A 19745-nucleotide genomic window follows, 5' to 3' on the forward strand; every position below is an offset into this window, starting at 1 on the left:
AATAAGTATTTGGTTATGTGAGTCTTAAGACGTGACTCCTAACTTGTGCTCTTAACGAGCATAATACAGCTGCAGGCTAAGCTTGTTTGTTTCTTGCAAACAAACTTTGGGCATGGAAGACTAATGCTAGCTATGAAATTTCTGATCTGAAAGAGAATTCCTTGTTCATCCCAACTCTATGATAGCGACCTGGATTGTGCCCATGACTAAAATGAATCATTCTGTGTTATGGAGGACAAGTGACATTCTCATTAAAAAATATCACCTTGAATTTCTGAGAGAAAGTGGAATGAATGCATCCACAAGTGAATTAAGGACATGAACTTTGAAGTCTCAAATATGACGAAAAGGCAATCTGAGACCCAATATTTTGCTTCAGATGTAAAGTAAAAATAAGCTATGATTCCTTTTTTTTAAAAAAAATGGTATTCCTTAAGCTATGACTATGTGCCAGACACTGTACTAAGTACTGGGGTAGATACAAGCTAGTCAGGTTGCACACAATCCCTATCCCACATGGGGCTCACACTCTTAATACCCACTTTACAGATGATGTAACTGAGGCCCAGAGGATTTAAGCGACTTGCTTGAAAAAACACAGCAGACAAGTGTGGCTCTGGGATTAAAACTCAGATCCTTCTAACTCCCAGGCCTGTGCCCTACCCATTAGCCAAAATGCTTCTCTGATTCCTTCCCCTAGTCCTTCCCTAAACTAAACTTAGAAAAGGATCAAACATTTTAGGTTATATTTTTTCCACATACTGTACTGTAAAATTTTATGGAATTAAACTAGATGGAAGTGGGATTTTAGGAGGGCTTTAAAGTGGAGAAAGCTGGTCTGTTGGACTGTGAGAGAGTTCGGTGAGAAGGACACATCTCTAGACGGTAAACTCGTTATGGGCAGGGAACATGTCTTTTTTCCCAAGCACTTACTAGAGTGCTCTGCCTATAGTAAGTACTCAATAAATACAATTGATTGGTTGACCCTTCCATTTTAGGCTTGAAGGCAATATAAAGTACAATTTACGGCTATGGAATGATTTTTGTCTGTGTAGGCAAAAAGATATAAAAGTTTCCCCAGTTTCTGTGGGGTTCTGTGTGTCATTGATTAACAGCAGAATTAAGCTAGAATCACATAGGGATTCTGAGGATGATAAAAACTGAGACGATGGGAATTTTTCCTCCAAGATTTTCTAAGGAAGTTTTACTTTTTAGTCAGGTCAGCAGCTAAAGTGCTGCTTCAAGTTAGTGACAGTGCTCTCTTGAGCTATTAGAGTCAAAGTGACACAATTAAAGAGCTCTCAACTGATTTAGATAAATTGAGAGGGTGCACTTGAGACTGCTACATGTTCACTTTATACTGCTTTCACTGATGGCTGTGTCCCATCACCAGGGCTTCCAGCTTGCAACCAATTCCTTTTTTCTTCCTTCATTTTCCCTTTCTGACCCAGAAGCCGGTCTGACCCAGCATCAGTCCTAATTTTACAGACTAGGGCCCAAGGCAATGATCCTGAAGGCAATACCAGAAATAATTATTACCTTCAAACTTATATTCAGCCTTCGGATATGCAATGACAAGATAAACAGGAGAATTTCAAATTTAAATATTTCAGCCCAGTAAAGCCTTTCGTATTTAAAGAAGATTTTATTTCAAACCTATTCAAATTTCTGTGACAATACAACTATTAATAATAATGCTGTTGCTATGACCCAAATTGATTAAATGTTTTCAGGACCTAGAAACATTGTAAAATTGGGCATTCTCATCCAGTTTTAAATTAGATCATAATGGGCAATTTGATACCCACATTATTTATAAATAAGAAATTCCCTAAATGCTAATGGCAACTTTTGAGTAAAGTATTTCTTTTCCTTGCGATATAAAGTATTTCATTTAAAACAGTCAAATCTGTTTCAAGTGGGACACTGTAAAATGTATTATGAGAAAGGAAGAAATTCACAGGATTTTTGTAATCTTATACTAAATGAGCTGGGTCAGAGAATTATAAAATAGAAACTTAGACCCCAAGAGGTCTTCAAGCCAAGAACCACGCATGCCTCCGGGCAAGGGAAGACCTGACATACTTAATTAGAACGCTGTGGCACATTGCTAAACGCTTGGGCACCCTATTGTTCCTGACACAACTTTATTCTCAGACTCTCTCACTTAATACTGTGTGGTTTCCCAGCAGGACCAATATTTTGATACGCTGCCAGAGAAAATATTTTAGGATTATTAATGATGATAATAATAGTAGTAATAATAAATTTGTTAAGTGTTTACTATGTGCAAAGCACAGAACTAGATACAGGAAAATCAGATACCACATAAGGCTTAGAGTCGAAATTGGAGGAAAACAGATGTTGAAGCCCCATTTTGCAGACGAGGGAACTGAGGCACAGAGAAGTGACTTCTCCAAGCCATGCTGCAGCTACGTGGCAGAGCTGAGATTAGACCCCTACTCCTCTGATTCCCAGGCCCATGGTCTTTCCAGTACATAACACTGCTTCCTACTAGACCATATCACTTTCTAGAAAAATATGTTGTATGCAGAAAATATATGCTATTTGTAGGCACTGGAAAATATACATTTTGAGGCACTACCCACAGGGGTTGAGTAGTGATTCATCTCTCTACTGCGTGGCTCAGTGGAAAAGAGCCTGGGCTTTGGAGTCAGAGGTCATGAGTTCGACTCCCAGCTCTGCCACTTGTCAGCTGTGTGACTGTGGGCAAGTCACTTCACTTCTCTCTGCCTCAGTTCCCTCATCTGTAAAATGGGGATTAACTGTGAGCCCCACGTGGGACAACCTGATTCCCCTATGTCTATCCCAGCGCTTAGAACAGTGCTCTGCACATAGTAAGCGCTTAACAAATACCAACATTATTATTATTACTGAAATACATTCCTTATTCCCATGTTTTAGGGTAACAGATTGAATATTAGATGAAAGTGAAATATTCTGGAATAATACAGCATTTTAACAGGTACAGCTCTGAGTTACTCTTAGATTGTGAGCCCCCTGAAGGATAGAAACCATGTCTAATTCCCACCTGTTCTCTTCCAGGGCTTAGAACAGTGCTCCACACACAGTAAGCATGTAGTAAATAGTATTACTATTAATTTCTCCAATATTTGTTTCTCTATCAGTTATTTTCAAACTTTGGGATGATTAATATTTGCCTATTATTGTTATTATTATCATATTTGTTAAGCACTATCTGCCAAGTACCATTCTAAGTGCTGGGGCAGATGCAAGGTAGGCAGGTTATCCCACATGGGACTCGCAGTCTTAATTCCCATTTTACAGATGAGGTAACTGAGGCACAGAGAAGTTAAGTGGCTTGCCCAAGGTCACACAGCAGCCAAGTTTATTCATTCATTCAATAGTATTTATTGAGCTCTTACTATGTGCAGAGAACTGTATTAAGCACTTGGAATGTTCAATTCAGCAACAGATAGGGACAATCCCCGCCCAATGATGGGCTTACAGTCTAATTGGGGGGAGACAGATGGACAAAGACAACATAATCACGATAAATAGAATCAAGAGGATGTACACCTCATTAACAAAATAAATAGGGTAATAAAAATATATACAAATGAGCACAGTGCTGAGGGGAGGGGAAGGAGGAAGGGGAGGAGCAGAGGGAAAGGGGCTTAGCTGAGGAGAGGTTAAGATGGGAAGGGGGAGGAGCAGAGGGGGAGCAGAGAGGGAGCAGAGGGAGCAGAGGGAAAAGGGTTGGCTCAGTCTGGGAAGGCCTCTCAGAGGAGGTGAGCTCTCAGTAGGGCTTTGAAGAGGGGAAGAGAGTTAGTTTGGCGGAGGTGAGGAGGGAGGGCATTACAGGACAGCAGTAGGACATGGGCCAGAGGCCGATGGCAGGACAGGCATGAATGGGGGATAGTGAGGAGGTGAGCGGCAGAGGAGCGGAGAGTGCAGGGTGGGCAGCAGAAAGAGAGAAGGGAGGTGAGGTAGGAGGGGGCAACGTAATGGAGGGCCTTGTAGCCCAGATTGAGGAGTTTTTGTTTCATGCGGAAGTTGATAGGCAACCGCTGGAGGTTTTTAAGGAGGGGAGTGACATGCCCAGAGCGTTTCTGCAGGAAGATGATCTGGGCAGCGGAATGAAGAACAGACTGGAGTGGGGAGAGACAGGAGGGAGGGAGATCAGAGAGAAGGCAGACACAATAATCCAGCCGGGATATTATGAGAGCTAGTACCAGCACGATAGCCGTTTGAATGGAGAGAAAAGGGCGTATCTTGGCGATATTATAAAGGTGAGACCGGCAGGCATTGGTGACGGATTGGATGTGTGGGGTGAATGAGAGAGCTGAGTCAAGAATGACACCAAGGTTGCAACACGTGGCAGAGCCAGGATTAGAACCCATGTCCTCTGACTCCCAAGCCTGAGATCTTGCCATGAAGCCATGCTGCTTCTTTAGCCACCCTGCTTCTCTTTAAATAGGAATGTAGATTACAGAAGTTAAACTGAAGAACACTGAAAAGCTATTTCAACCTGCTATGCAATTATGAATATTTTTCATTTGGATAAAATATTTTGTAAATCAATTAATCCATTGTATTAAACAGCTTCTGTGGGCAGAGCACAGTATGACACACTAGAGTGAATACAAAAGAAACAAAAAAGATAGTCTATATTTGAGGAGTTTATGATATAATGGGAGAGATAGGCAGGTAGACAAAATGATTTACCAACATATGGAAGAGGAGGAAGAACATGGTCACTACTGATTGTAGTAAGAGTTCAGAAAGATGAACAAGAAGAAGATAGAGGTGAATAATTAAGTAGCATACATAGATCAATATATACCACTGCTCTATAGAAGTAAATACATAAGTGCTGATGATATGTGCCAGGAATGGACGTTGGGTTAATGCAAAGTGGATTGGTAAAATTTAATCCAGGAAAGCTTCCGGGAGTAGGTGGATTTTCAGTAGGGTTTTGAAGACAGAGAGGCCAGCGGTCCCACAAACATGAAGGGGGAAGAAGTTCCAAGGAAATCCAGAGTAGAACAGTTAGGAGTGAGGAAAAAGACGGTGAGCCTGGGGAAGCAAAGAACATGAGCATGGGAGTAGTGGTTATCTCTATTGGAGAGGGGAGGGGCTGGAATCTGAGAAAAAAGTAAGGTTACTGATACAGCACTCTATTCATGAAATGATGAGAGCATGAGCCAAGATGGAATTCACTGGAGAGGAATGAGCAGAAAAGAACATGTTTTGGAGAAAGAACCTGAAGAATTAAATAGTAGACTGAATGTGAGAACTCAGTGTGAGGAGTAGTCAAAGAAGACATCAAGACTGCATGCAGGGAAGATGGTGGTGTCATCCAGAAAGATGGAGAATTAGACAGAGAGGTGAGGTGGTACCTGGAAAACAACTTGGAAAGCTTGTTACTTGTGAATCTGCATGATAGAGCATGGGGCTGAGAGTCAGAAGGACCTGGATTCTAATTCTGCCCCCACCACTTGTCTGCTGTGTGACCTTGAGCAAATCAATTAACGTCTCTGAGCCTCACTTACCCCATCTGTATAATGGGGATGAAGACTGTGAAGTCCATGTGGGACATGGACTGTGTCCAACTCGATTAGGTGGTATCTACTCCCGTTATTAATGTAATACCTGCCACATAGAGAGTGCTTAATAAACACCATAAAAAAACCCCAAACTACACTTGATTTGTAGTATTTCTCAAAGAAACCACACGAAAAAATTTAAAAAAATTTTAAAATATCCAGTAGCATGGGGAAAAAGGGAGAGAGAGAGAATAACGGTAAAGAGGAAAAGAGAGAATGGAAATAAGAGCTGAAGGAACAAAGGAAAGGGAGACAAGTTACAAGCTTAGTATATCTAAAGAGATGGAGAGTAACTGCTGCTTGGAGATAATGTGAAATGAACATTTGGCAAGGATGTCAAAGGCGAAGTTCTTGCCTAAACTGAAAAGATATGATGCAAATTTGTAAATACACTTCACATGCAGCACATACTAGGTTTACAATGTTAAGGCCACTGTTAAAGTACAGTGAAATGTCGCCATTTATAAAATAAATAGTTTGGGTCTCAGTATTGATTTGGGGATACTCCTCTAAGATCTGTGACAGTAAGGATCATGTCTTTTACCACTTCTGTTCACCTCCATGTACTAAGAACACGGCTCTGTACACAGGAGGTGGACATTAAACCCATTTATTGACTGACGTGCTCCCAGGTCTCTGCGAGGGAGAGTCCTTTAAGACATTCATTTTTGTTTTGTTTTGTAGAGATATACAATCAATTGCGAGGAAAACTTTTATAAAGGGAATCGTGGAGTATGAAGTCTGTTCGGTAAAATAAATGCTTTGCTTTCCTTCCAGACTTACATACATTGAACATCTCCCCTTCCATCACTTTCTTTTTTCTACGTGGATTAACAGTCTCTTTTACCAACTTATTGCTCTCACATTTCATCAGTCAGAAACATTTACTGAATTGTTTGTGCTTTGCTTTAGATCGACTTCTAAATACAGTGCATTCTGGCACCTGTCCATGCAGAGAAATCACTATGACACCCTCAGAAGTTCCACAGAGGAATCAAAGACAGGTCACGGCCTCATCTTCTTCTTTAACAAAAACATTCTGCTTTTTATTTTGCTTTTTAATAGCAGAAAACATACTTGACGAGTTGGGTGAGAGGTTAAACCAGGAAACTAGGCAATCAGGCGCCCAACTTCTCTGCCCGTCTTCAACACTGCCTCACTTAACCTCTCCGAACATTATTTTTTCCATCTATAAAATAGGGAGACAACTACTTGCCCTTCTCCTGGCAGTTTGTAAAGTGCCTTACTGTTTTTGGAATAAAGTTCAAAATGGTATTTTTGACACTGAAACCAAGTAAATGACAGAAAGGCAGAGGCCTAAAAAGTATCCTAAATGGAACTGTAAATAGCATATGCTATTGACGAGTAGGTAAAAATCACATCAGTTTATTTTTTATCTACTCATTATTAATATCAGAATAAGAACATACAAGTTGCTATACCTGGCCAATGAATACACTGTTATACACTTTTAACAGGGATTGATAATCAGTCACCCAACCTCATGGACGACTAATACTATTAGATAGGAGTTGCTTGGGGCATGGTCTCCTTGTCTATGTCTCTAGTAATACAGAAATTCTGTACTACACTTCCTACCCTCCAGAAGAAGTGTGGGCAGAAGGAACGACACATAAACTCTCCATTTCAATAGAGAATACAGAGAGGTTAAAGACAACATGCTTCATTTTGACTCCAAAGTCTGGACTGGAAGAACCTCTTACTGCTAATCCCAATTTCCACCACTTGCCTGCTTGGTAGTTGCCCCAAGCAAGTTAAGTGGGCAAGACACTTAACTTCTCTGTGCCTCAGTTTCCTCCACTTTTAAATGGGAATTCAGTACCTGTCCTCCCTTCTTTTTGACTGTGAGCCCCATGTGAGATAGGCATGCCCCTGGCCTGATAAACTTGCATCTGCCCTTTTTTTAGAACAGTGCTAGACACATAGAATGTGTTCAACAAATACCATGAGAAAAAAAATTGTTCATTCCCTTCCATCCCTTTATGTTCAGGACTGGCTCCTGCTCCCAAAGTGCATGGAATGGGAGGAATGGAAGACTGTCCTGGTCCTAGAGTCGCTGAGCATCTCCAACTCTTCTCCTGAGACCCAGCTCCCCCTCTATCGGATGCTGTTTTGGTTGTGGTTTTATTCAATTAAAATCTCTATATGCTTTTCCACCTCTGCTTCCACTTTTCTTTTCATCATTCATCCTTTCAAATTTGGCTTCCGAGGTCTGTGAAGGTTTCTTAATTAAAACTGATAAAACCCAAATCGGGGGGATAGTCCAGGATAAACAGGAGCCAGATAACTCAAAGGAACTCAACCTCAGTTAATTTCATAGTAATAAGATGATTTGGGGTGTGCTATATCAATCACAAAGCATCACCTGTGGCCTATAAAGTGAGGGATAATCATTTCCCTTTGAGTTTTCTTAAATCGGGGTCTGAAATATCCTACCTGGACTTCTAGTACTCCTGGAATGATTATTATTATTATTGTGAATAGTAGTAATATTTTAAAATAATAAAAAAAACCTTTTCCCACTGTGTCTACTAGCTCTCATCCACCTCAACCCATCAATCAATCAGTGGTATTTATTGAGGGCTTAATGTGTGCAGAGAACTGTACTTGGGAGAGCACATTACAACAGAGTTGGTACACAGTGAGCTTACAGTACGGGGGAGATAGACACTCCTATAAATAATTTATAATATATAATTAAAAATATATAATCTATGACTACACATGTATGGGTAAGTAGCTAAGGGTGGGGTGAATACCAAATGCCCAAATCCAAGTGCACAAATGACACAGAAGAAGAGGGAGTCAGGGAAAAGAAGTCTTAATTAGGGAAGGCTTCCTGGAGGGGATGTGACCTTAATATAATGAAAAAATAAAATAGAGCTGATAGACATGTTCATTGCTCACAAGGAGCTTACAGTCTAAAGAGCAAAGAAGAAAATAAAAGAAATGACAGATAATGCTAAGTGCTAGGGTGGGGTGAATATCAAGTCCTTGGTGGGAATTCTTGGCCAAACATTTAACTGATGCTCCTACAAAATATGAGTAGTTACCAATATGTTATGTTAACTTTCTTGTTTCCTGATTAGTTACTTCTATACTTGCTTTCCTCTACTAGAAAGTAAACTCTGTGTGTGTAGGGACTATTTTAAATATCATTTTTCTTTGTATTTGTACCCAACGACCTATTTCTGGAGTTATACTCATTGGAAAGCAGTGCGCCTAGTGGAAGGGACATGACCCTGGAAGTCGGAAGATGTGAGTTCTAATCCTAGCTCAGCCACTTGTCTGCTGGATGACCTAGGGCAAGTCACTTAATTTTCTGTGCCTCGCTTTTCTCATTTCTATATAACAGGGATTGAACACCTGTTTTCCCGCTTGACTCTAAGTCTGACAAGAGACAGCGATTGGGTCCAACTTGAATGATCTTATTTCTATCACAGCACTTAGTATGGTGTTCGGTACGCAGCAACCATTTAACAAATACTAATCAATGCATATCTTTGATTAAGATAGACCAATAGACTAGTGACAAAAAGATGTCTATGAAAATCAGTGGAACCTTAAAAAACTGACTAGAGACATTAATTGAAGTATTCAGTGCAGCAAGGAAAATCACCCAGCAGTGTCATATTCAAAGATGAGTGGCAATATATCAATACTGAGAGACCATTTTGCCTTTTATTTTGCAGGCAACTACATTACATTCTTTGGATGAACAGAGCTGATTTCTCTCTACTTACCATATCTTCACCCTTGCAATTATGTAAAAATGAACTTAGAAGAGAATTATTCATATGTAATCATATTTTTAATAGTTTCATTAATTAATGAATGGGGGATAAAATAACTGTTAGTACTATCTAAATTTGGAAGAGCATTTGAAGGTACTGTTTGGAAATTTTTCTATTGATGGAAGAATCATGCATGAATTCCAGGCCAGAATGATTCAGAAACATCATGCTGAGACCATAGCTAGGAGGTCAATGGATTAAAGGCCTCCATGCTTACACTTTTGCATTCTGCCCTGGCAGGGGACAGAATCAATTGCTTATTAGCTCCTTTCCACATCTAAATGCAGAAATTCTGAGAAATGAAATGCATAAAATATAGCTGAAATGAAAATTAAAAAATGGAAAAAAACCCTCAAACAACTAAGACCTAATGTAGGTAATTACCTCTTTCCATGACTGTGGAAAATCCGAAGAATTAGAAAAAGAAAAGGAATAAAAGAAGTTGAGTCACTACGTGGAATCAAAACACCATCAGCAATTTTAAAAGTAGGGAAAGAGAAAAGAGAAAAGAGAAACTCTGTGGGGGAGGGATGGTCTCAGAACTGATCACATGCTTCACAAGCTGTTTAGTGAAAAAATAAACTGTCTATTTTAAGAAAAGGATATGTGAAAAATCTTCCTGCTCGTTCAAGATTGCTTGAAGAATTACACAGAGCTATATTAATGAAGATTAAATATATTTAGAGAGAATAATTCAAAAGACTTTATCAATTTGGCACCATTTCCTTCAAAATGGTAAAACCTTAATTTAACAGGATACAGATGAATCCCTAGATTTATTGAAAGAGTTTGGAGCTGAATAAATTGAGTTGGATCTGCGAATTATTTTTCTCTGCTATTTCAGAATTTCTCCTTTGATTTTTAACCCTAAACAACACAAGTTAAATTTTCATGTCCTATTTTTTGAGAAGGTGCTGATATGTGTTTGAAGTATATCCTTAATAAGACCCACTTTTGTTTTTAAAACTTAGGTGAAGCAAATTCAAAAGACAAAAAACATTCTGTAAATATAGGTAAGGGCAAGTACCTAAATATACACTGTAATGTACATTTTAGCTCAACTACCTCCCTATTTTGAAGTATGCTCAATTTGCCTTTAGGATTTTGGTAAGAGTGTGATAAGAGAATTAAATGTTTTTGTGATGCGTGTTTGTCGGGATACGGAGTGACGTAGTATGGAAAGATGGAACTTGGTGCATGTTGAGCAAGTGGGCATGGTGAATCCTATGAACAAGTTTGTAGTTAGCCAGGATACTGCAAGAACACAACTCCTGCCTCCTTGGAGAATGAGAATGTACTGTTTGAGGTCACTGAGTCACAGTCTTTCCCCTTGGCCAAGTTCACAGCCCATCAATGGACTCTTTTGGTATGATGGAGACTGCATTCAAGTCAACTTTACTGGGAACCTCTAGAGAAGCAGCGGTGTCCTAGTGGAAAGAGCACAGGACCTGGGAAGCAGCATGGCTCAGTGGAAAGAGCCCGGGCTTGGGAGTCAGAGGTCATGGGTTCAAATCTGACACTGTCAGCTGTGTGACTTTGGGCGAGTCACTTCACTTCTCTGTGCCTCAGTTACATCTTCTGTAAAATGGGGATTAAAACTGTGAGCCCCGTGTGGGACAACCTGATCACCTTGTAGCCCCACGCAGTGCGTAGAACAGTGCTTTGCACATACTAAGTGCTTAACAAATACCATCATTACGATTAATCTTGGCTCTGCCACTTACTTGCTGTGTGACCTTGGGCAACTCACTTAATTTCCCTGTTCCTCATTTCCTTAATCTGCAATAAGGGAAGAATTCATTATCTGTTCTCCTTCCAATTGAACCCCCTGTGAGATCTGATTACTTTGTATTTACCCCAGCTCTTAGGACAGTGCAGGGAACAAAGTAAGCACTTAATAAATGCCACAGTGATTACTGTTATCAGGTTCTAATCCTGGCTTTGCCATTTTCCTGCTCTGTGACCTTGGGCAAGTCACTTAACTCCTCTGTGCCTCAGCTTCCTTAGCCATAAAATGGGTCTCCCTCCCATTTAGATTGTGAGCCCCAGGTGATGCTGGGGCTGTGTCCAACTTGATTATCTTGAATTTATCGCAGCACTTAGAATAGTGCTTGGCACATAGTAAACACTTAACAAATACCATATTATAATAGCTGGCATCCATTCCGACCATATACACGGTGGTGGCTGCAACAGTGGAGGATTAAAAGGAGGAAGTGGATAACCCTTATGTAGGGGAAGGGGTGGCCAGAGCAATTGAAAGATGAAAAAGCAACGTGACCTAGTGGATAGACCATGGGCCTGGCAGTCAGAAAGAAACTTAGTTCTTGGCTGTCTACTTATCTGCTTTAGTCCTTGGGCAAACCACTTAACTTTTCTGTTCCTCAGTTACATCATCCGTAAAATGGGGGTTTAGACTGGTGTAGAACAGGGACTGTGTCCAACCTGATTATCTTGTACTACCCCAGCACTTAGTAGAGTGTGTAACACATAGTAAGCACTTCACAAATGCCATTAAAAGAAACCAAAAAAACAAAAGAGGAGAGTGCTTCTGGGCCACAAAACAACCAAGGCCCCAGGGGAAGCCTGGGAAAATAGATGTTTTGTTTGCCCAGAAGCATGCATACTTGCATGTGAGGAAAAGGTCTGAGGTTGCAGTCCTCTCATCTCCCTTTCCTTCCATTCTCTCCTTCTTCCATTTTTTGGCCCTAAGCCTAGAGGCCCCACCACCTCACCCACTTTGCATCCCAGTAAATTTAGCCACCTCACACTTATGCAGCTCCGGGGATATAAAACCCTAGCCCCACTAGGAAAATGGGACTCAAAAGGATTGCTATCTTCTTGACTTGAATGTTGAAGAACATCACTGAGACTGTACCAACGCTTAAGTGCTTACACCAAGGCCCAGATCAGAATACAGACAAGGTTTCAAGATCAGTGAGAGGAAGGGCTATTGAATAACCACAGAAGGGTCCCCTTCTGCATCAGTGGAGCTGAAGTCTTGCTATATTTTCTGTTTTAAGTGAATGTGACCTCAGTAATTAACTGCATTAATGAGTTTCTTGGGGATTGGAACTACTGGAGCTAGTGATGTAGCGGTCTTGTTAAATTGGGGGTTAGGACTCTTGATTCCTAGAGGGGAATAATCAATATCTGTGAGGTAAAATCTGATGTTAGTACAGAGAGGTGTGAATCTCAGTGACCAGTGGCCAGAAACAAACATGGCTCTCTTTCAACGGGTAGCTGTTTCAGTTTATCTCTCATCACTCTCCAGACCCTAACCTGGCCCTCCCTCCTCCGGCATTCCTCGCAACCAAAGTAATGCAAGGTGTTGAAATTGTCTGGGGCAAACCAGCAAAGTTACTCATACCCAAAGCAAGCTGCTTCTTTTTTCATAAATTCTCAAATGCAAGTTAGCCTGGATTTGCTTTTACCTTCCTCTCAATTTGAGAAAGGTACCAATTTCACCATGCACTAAGGCCTGAACAAGCTTGCTGCAATTTTAAATGGCAGATGCTGTGAATTTGCTGGCTTATTTCAAAAGAAAGCAAAAGGAAATAGTACATCTGGCTGAATACAGCTGCTGGCTGAATGAAGCAATCAATTTCTAGGAAGAGAGGGCTTTAATTGACTGATGCAGATTCTTTAATTGACAGATAGACTGATAGGACAGATGGACCAACATACAATCACTATCTTCTGACAGGACAGACTGACAATCACTATCTTACTGGAATAAGACAACTGCTCTGTGACTTCACTGACATTTGCTTTTTAATCCAGCACAGTCTTATCACAGATGTATTTCTTTCCTGCTAAATTTAAGCCTAAATTGGGAAAATTAAAAGCCACAGATTCCTTGGTGAAAAGATCAAAAAGTTACCCAAAAGGCAGCTAAGGGGACTTTTTGTCTCTTTAATTGCTCTCATTTCAATTTGACTGCTGCCTTGTAATTTTTTTGTTTTTACATCTTTGCTTCAAGTGCCAAAAAAGTGCCTTCCTGGCATTTATGTTAAGCGGATGAAGAAGTCTGAGACTCAAACAAAATAAAGCTGAAAATAAGGCTACAAATGAGCAGCTATATATAATTGACTTCTCAACACAGGACAAGTTGAGTAGTGAAATAGAAGCAGTCTTTCAGCTACATATGGATTATTGAATTTTTTTTAAATAGGAACTTGAAGGTCACAGCTAACTATCCTATCTAGCATAGTGGAATACAAATGTCCCGAACTTGATTCGGCCAAATCTGGTGAAGATAATGAAGTACTGACTTTTCTCTAGGCAAAGGGTATGGATTCAAAACTTTACTCACAAGAGAGCACTCTGGGAGTCAACGCTCCCGCACCTCCCTGATTTAAGGAATGGTCTTCATTGATTGGGTAATTCTTGAAATACTAGGGTTTCTGAATCGATCCTACAACACTAAACACATCATATCTTCTTGAATCTGATAGCAAGCGCAAGTTCTTTGTGACATGGAACTAAGGGATGCTTTTTTTTCAAAGAAAATTTCCAAGGATTGTTTTTCCCCAGCAACAAAAGGCCAAGATGGTGGTGGAACCACAAAGACACCTACAGCAAAATCATGAAAATAAGGAGGAAACAGACCAGCAAGATAATCTTCCAAAGGAGAAGCATTAATAAAAGCAGATGTTTAGCCAGAACTATTCTTTGGATGGGGGAATAGCTGTACAAAGCTGTTTCCATGCAAATGAAAAGTCTCATGCTGAAATGATTATTTTATATGAACCAATTAGTTAATGCTATTAATTGAGTACTTCCTGTATGCAGAGCAGTATTCTAAATTCTTTATAGCATTTTGAAAGTACTGTATTATGGTCTCATTAGAACAGAGGGATGCTGGGTTAGACAATGGTGCCTCCAACCCAATATTAGGTCGACAACATTGACAAGAGACTGCTTGGAGCAACTGTGTGATGGCTGCCCCCTGACAAAAATGCTTCCTAAGGACTAGTAATGTGTACCATATAATAAATACCCTTATCATTTCCAACTTTCCTTCTAGAAACCAACATAGACCATAGGCCAAAAATGGCAGGGTGTTCAAAAGTCATTTCACTTAATTCATTGACAAAAGGCAAAATTTGGACTACTGGGGAGTTACAGGTGCTATGCGGTATGCTGCTGTTACCATGGAATTCAAGGAGGGGAGCCATCACACTGTTTATCCAAGCACTGTGCTGCCATGGGTAGTGAGAGGCTACTGGGCTGGATGGAACACTGGTATGGTTTTTCTTTGGTTTTATAACACAGTTCTTACATTTATCCTTCTTTCTATGAATTCATCCAAAATTGACAAACATAACAGTCAACAGAAATGCTACTCTACCTGCCCTCAGGGAGAAAAACACCCATTTTTCTTTTATAAAGTGAGCCTAGGATTGATTTGAACTATATTACCATGTGATCTTTTTTTTATCTTCACTGAAGCCCCACTTCTTACAGAAGTGTGAAGCCTAGTGGAAAAAGCAATGGCCTGGGAATTATGGGACCTAGTGTCTAATCCTCTGGAGTCATGGGACCTAGGACTAATCCTGGATCTACTCCTTGCCTGCTGTATGACCTTGGGCAAGTCATTTACTTCTGTGAACCTCAGTTTCCTCATCTGTAAAATGGAGATTCAATACATCTCACTCCTATGAACACTTTGATCTAATTGCATTGTACTTACTCCAGCAATTAAGCACAGTGTTTGGCACACAGGTACAAGAAGGAGAAGGAAGAGGAGGAAGAGAGAGAGGAAAAGGGAAAGGAGGAGGTGGTGGAGGAGGAGGAGGAGAAAAAGAACCATCAAAAAATCAGACACACATTTTCAATTTTCAGGCAAATCCAGGTCTGCTTCTACATGATCCATGGAGAATTCCTCCATAGGAAATCTAGAGAGGAAAATTACTTCTGTAATTCTGCCTTGTCCTTTCATTCATTCAACAGTATTTATTAAGCGCTTACTATGTGCAGAGCACTGTACTAAGCACTTGGAATGAACAAGTCGGCAACAGATAGAGACAGTCCCTGCCGTTTGACGGGCTTACAGTCTAATCGGGGGAGATGGACAGACAAGAACAATGGCAATAAATAGAGTCGAGGGGAAGAACATCTCGTAAAAACAATGGCAACTAAATAGAATCAAAACGATGTACATTTCATTAACAAAATAAATAGGGTAATGAAAATATATACAGTTGAGCAGACGAGTACAGTGCTGAGGGGATGGGAAGGGAGAGGGGGAGGAGCAGAGGGAAATGGGGGGCAAAGAGGGTTAAGCTGTGGAGAGGTGAAGGGGGGGTGGTAGAGGGAGTAGAGGGAGAAGAGGAGCTCAGTCTGGGAAGGCCTCTTGGAGGAGGTGAGTTTTAAGTAGGGTTTTGAAGAGGGGAAGAGAATCAGTTTGGCAGAGGTGAGGAGGGAGGGCGTTTCAGGACCGCGGGAGGACGTGGCCCAGGGGTCAACGGCGGGATAGGCGAGACCGAGGGACGGTGAGGAGGTGGGTGGCAGAGGAGCGGAGCGTGCAGGGTGGGCGGTAGAAAGAGAGAAGGGAGGAGAAGTAGGAAGGGGCAAGGTGATGTAGAGCCTTGAAGCCTAGAGTGAGGAGTTTTTGTTTGGAGCGGAGGTTGATAGGCAACCACTGGAGTTGTTTAAGAAGGGGAGTGACATGCCCAGATCGTTTCTGCAGGAAGATGAGCTGGGCAGACCCATCCACCTCCTACAATATCCTTTCTTGGTGGGAGAGAAATATTTTGAAATCTCAGGATCAGCATAGCATGGAAGAACTCATGGGTACTACGAATCAATGTTTGCCATTTAAGTAGAACCACCACTGAGAAGTCTCAAGGAGAAATTAATTGAGGATAACTAAAGGACATAGCCCTGACAGCCAGGAATGCAGTACATCTTCCATATGCTTTCAAAGTGCCTGCATCAATCTATATTGCAGGTGTCTAGATTTAGGGGTGCATTGTATTTGTTTGCTCAGTCCCTTTAATTCCTAAACCCATTTACCCCAGGCATGGAGTCTTTTCAATTTTCACTATTGAAAATACTATTGAATGTTTTCACTGAGATCTGATTTACAAAACTTATGGAGAAGTCAGCAGTGCAAGGACTAAAATGGTACCCATTAAATCATTTCCTGTAGATGGAAAATAAATTTTTAATATTTAATGTGAAACACACTGAACACTTACTGACATAAGCAGCTTCCAGACTTTCAGTTCCACCTGAGAACTGTTTTGGTGTTACTTCATGGATACGATTTAGCAAATGGAAGAGCATTTTCTTGCCGTTTTGAAATGACCTAGGTTTTTTCTGATGGTATGTGGGTCACCTGCTTCTTCTGAGCATGCCCATGTATTAGTAATTTGTTAGTTTGCTGGAATCACAGTTGAAAACCCTTCAGCTTTGGTTTGCAGCAATAAATTCAACTGACAGCTGAAATTTGGAACGCTCACTTAATATTGATTCTGAATGTAATAACAAGCGACATGACCTTTTGGAGGGTGTAAAATATGGCTGCCACAACATCTGTGCCACATTTCTTGCTGTTTAGTAATATGCTGTAACAGCATGGAGCTGGCATTAAAGCTAAGCTTTATTATCAAGCAGATCACTCCATCTCTCTGGCTTCATTAAAAAAAATGCTTCCAGCTTCTGGAGCCGGTAGAGTCTAATACACAGCGCTGTTTTTGAGACCTAATTTACCCTGCAGTAAGAAAAGAAAAAGATATTTGATGACCCAAAAGTAAAAGGACTATCAGATATACTGAATTCCAACAGACCTGAAATAGATACAAATCTTTCTGACAGTGGGAGGGAAACAGAGACTCCTGCCTAGTGGCCTTGGAAAATAACTCTAAAGTTAATCCCTTTTCATGTTTCCTATGACATGCTAAACTGCCCTTCCTTTTCCCTCTTCCCATAACCAAAAGATAATTACCATTTGTATTTGCCCTGATGCCTAAGCACCACTCTAATTTAGCGTTGCCCTAGGATATATAGAACAAATTTTTCTAGGATGGATACTGGGATGTTTGCATCTGATTTACTCTCACTGTTTTTCTTTGAAGTGTTGGTATCTTTAAAACATCCTCCAAGAAGGCAGAACATCAATTTGTGCACTTTAAAAATCCAATTGAAGTAGGTTAGGAATTGTCAAAATAGTCGAACCATATTTCTGTGGCAGAATTTCCTACCATGGAATACACAAAAAGTTAACGATAGCCCTCATAGAGCGTTTCAGTACATGCCCATGGCCTACATTTGCTCCTCCCTCCCCTACCCACTCCGAGTTGTGTATACTGAGACAATAAATCTCTTTATCACAAGACACATCTCTCGGAAACAATACAGTGCTTTTTTCCCCCGTGATATTTTACGTCTGCACTTGGTAGAGCCATTTCTATTGGGAATATTTGGAGACCACGATAAAAAGTTTAAAATCTTACTTTTGGGGAAAAAAATAGACCCTCTTTCCAGCTAAATATGCTTAGAAAATAAAATACCTGTCAGCAATTTAAAAGAGGTTAAACATATGGAAGAAGGGAAAATGGTTCAATTTATCTCTCTTGTTAGTGGCTGTGGATCCTATTTAAAATGCAAACCTTGCTATTGTGTATACCTGTACTAGTTTGATGCCGTGGCAATTTATTTCAAGCAGTTTATTAATAGTTCACTTTTATGTACTAAGAACTGCAGACAGTGGATCGGATTCTCAATAAGTGTTTTTATTCAAAGAAAATGCCAGCCCTGAAAAGTAATTGAAAAATGTCAGACTTCAAAGCACTACCACTAAATAAGAGAAGGAGGCATCAGCTAGATTTTCTGAGAGAACTCGGAAGGAATGCCCACTGGTGATAAGCTTCAAAGACCATGAAGTATCAGGGCCATTTAATATAACTAATCAAGGTAGAAACACATTGGTGAGATGGTGAAATGTGTTTTTTTGAAAAAACACATCCCAGCTTCTGAGTTGGGCTGGCATACCACAGACTGAGCAAGTGCAGGAAAATGCATCTAAAGAAAAAGAACACAAAAATCTACACGCTGGTGGGATTTAAGCTATCAGGCAAAAGATTCTGGAGTCCTTGTTGCCTGATAATTTAAATCACTGAACCCATGTGTAATGAGAGTCAAAAAGGCTTATATACAATGATAGTACAAAGCCTAATTTTATCACCATATCAAACTATTTTACATCCACACCTAGACAATTGGTCACCACGTTTTTAGATGTATATAATAAAGCTAAAGAAGTTATAATAAAGTGAACAAAGTCACAGAGAGGCTTTCATTCATTCAGTCAGTCACTAAATCATTCCCTCTGTCACTGTCATTCACTCAGTGTTATTTTTGGAGCATCTACTAGGTCTAGGTCACTATACAAAGCACTTTGGAGAGGACCAAAATGATTGAGGAATGGAACAGCTCCCATTAAAGAATACCACAAAAAGATTAGGTCTCTTGAGTTTGAAAGATAAAAGCTAAACCAGGTGATGACTGAAGTTTACAGTCTCATGAAAAGGGCAATCATGGCCTTGCTGTTGTCCAGGAGTAGGAGTACCCTTTGAACCTCGAAAGCAGTGTGTTGAAACAAACGAAAGGAAATCCTTCTTCACAGAGAGGGTGACAATCTTATGAAACTGTTACCACAAAAAGTTGAGCTGGGTGACAATGTCAAAAGGTTTGTTAGATGGGGCTAGATTACAGTCACTCTCAGGTGAGAGCTGTGTGTTTTCAAAACAGCCAATCTGAGGGCTTGTTGAAAGTTGAAAAGGGAATTTCAGAGAAAGAAAGAAGAGTGATCTATTTTGTCTCCACCCACTTCTCTCCCCATGCCACCCTTAAGAGAACGTTGGGGGTGTGGCTCCATCCAGTACTGCCCCTTACTGCAATTTATTAGACTCACTTATTTTGTGATCACCTTACTGAAATATCTATAAGGAGATGCAAAATGAACCCTTGAATTCAGGAATACAAAAAGAATACAGGAGATGTGAAAACTGGCCAAAATCTGAAAAGAAACTGCCTTAGTCCTTTGAAGAGTTGAAACTGACAGAAGTGCGACTGGAGATTTACAACTAGCAGCTAAGGTTTAAGTCAAAAAACCTGCAAATAGTTCACCAGCCCCTACCTTTCTGTTCATTTCTCCCACCAGCTCATTTAGGAGATAAAGCCATTTCTTACTCCATGGAGTCTTCCACCAAGAACTGGAGGAAGACACCACTTCACCGAAACATCCACCTCTGACAAAGATAATTTTGGGGGCCTGGTTCCATTCATTCATTCAATCATATTTATTGATTGCTTACTGTGTGCAAAGCAC

At 40.4% G+C, this 19745-nt stretch overlaps 1 protein-coding gene across 6 annotated transcripts in view; it reads right to left on the reverse strand.

The window, feature by feature from the left end:
* Positions 1 to 19745, reverse strand: part of TENM2 (teneurin transmembrane protein 2) — a 1066718-nt gene that overhangs the window by 423342 nt on the left and 623631 nt on the right. The window lies entirely within an intron of this gene.

This window comes from Ornithorhynchus anatinus, chromosome X1, assembly GCF_004115215.2.
Source record: "Ornithorhynchus anatinus isolate Pmale09 chromosome X1, mOrnAna1.pri.v4, whole genome shotgun sequence".
Taxonomy (NCBI): Eukaryota; Metazoa; Chordata; class Mammalia; order Monotremata; family Ornithorhynchidae; genus Ornithorhynchus; species Ornithorhynchus anatinus.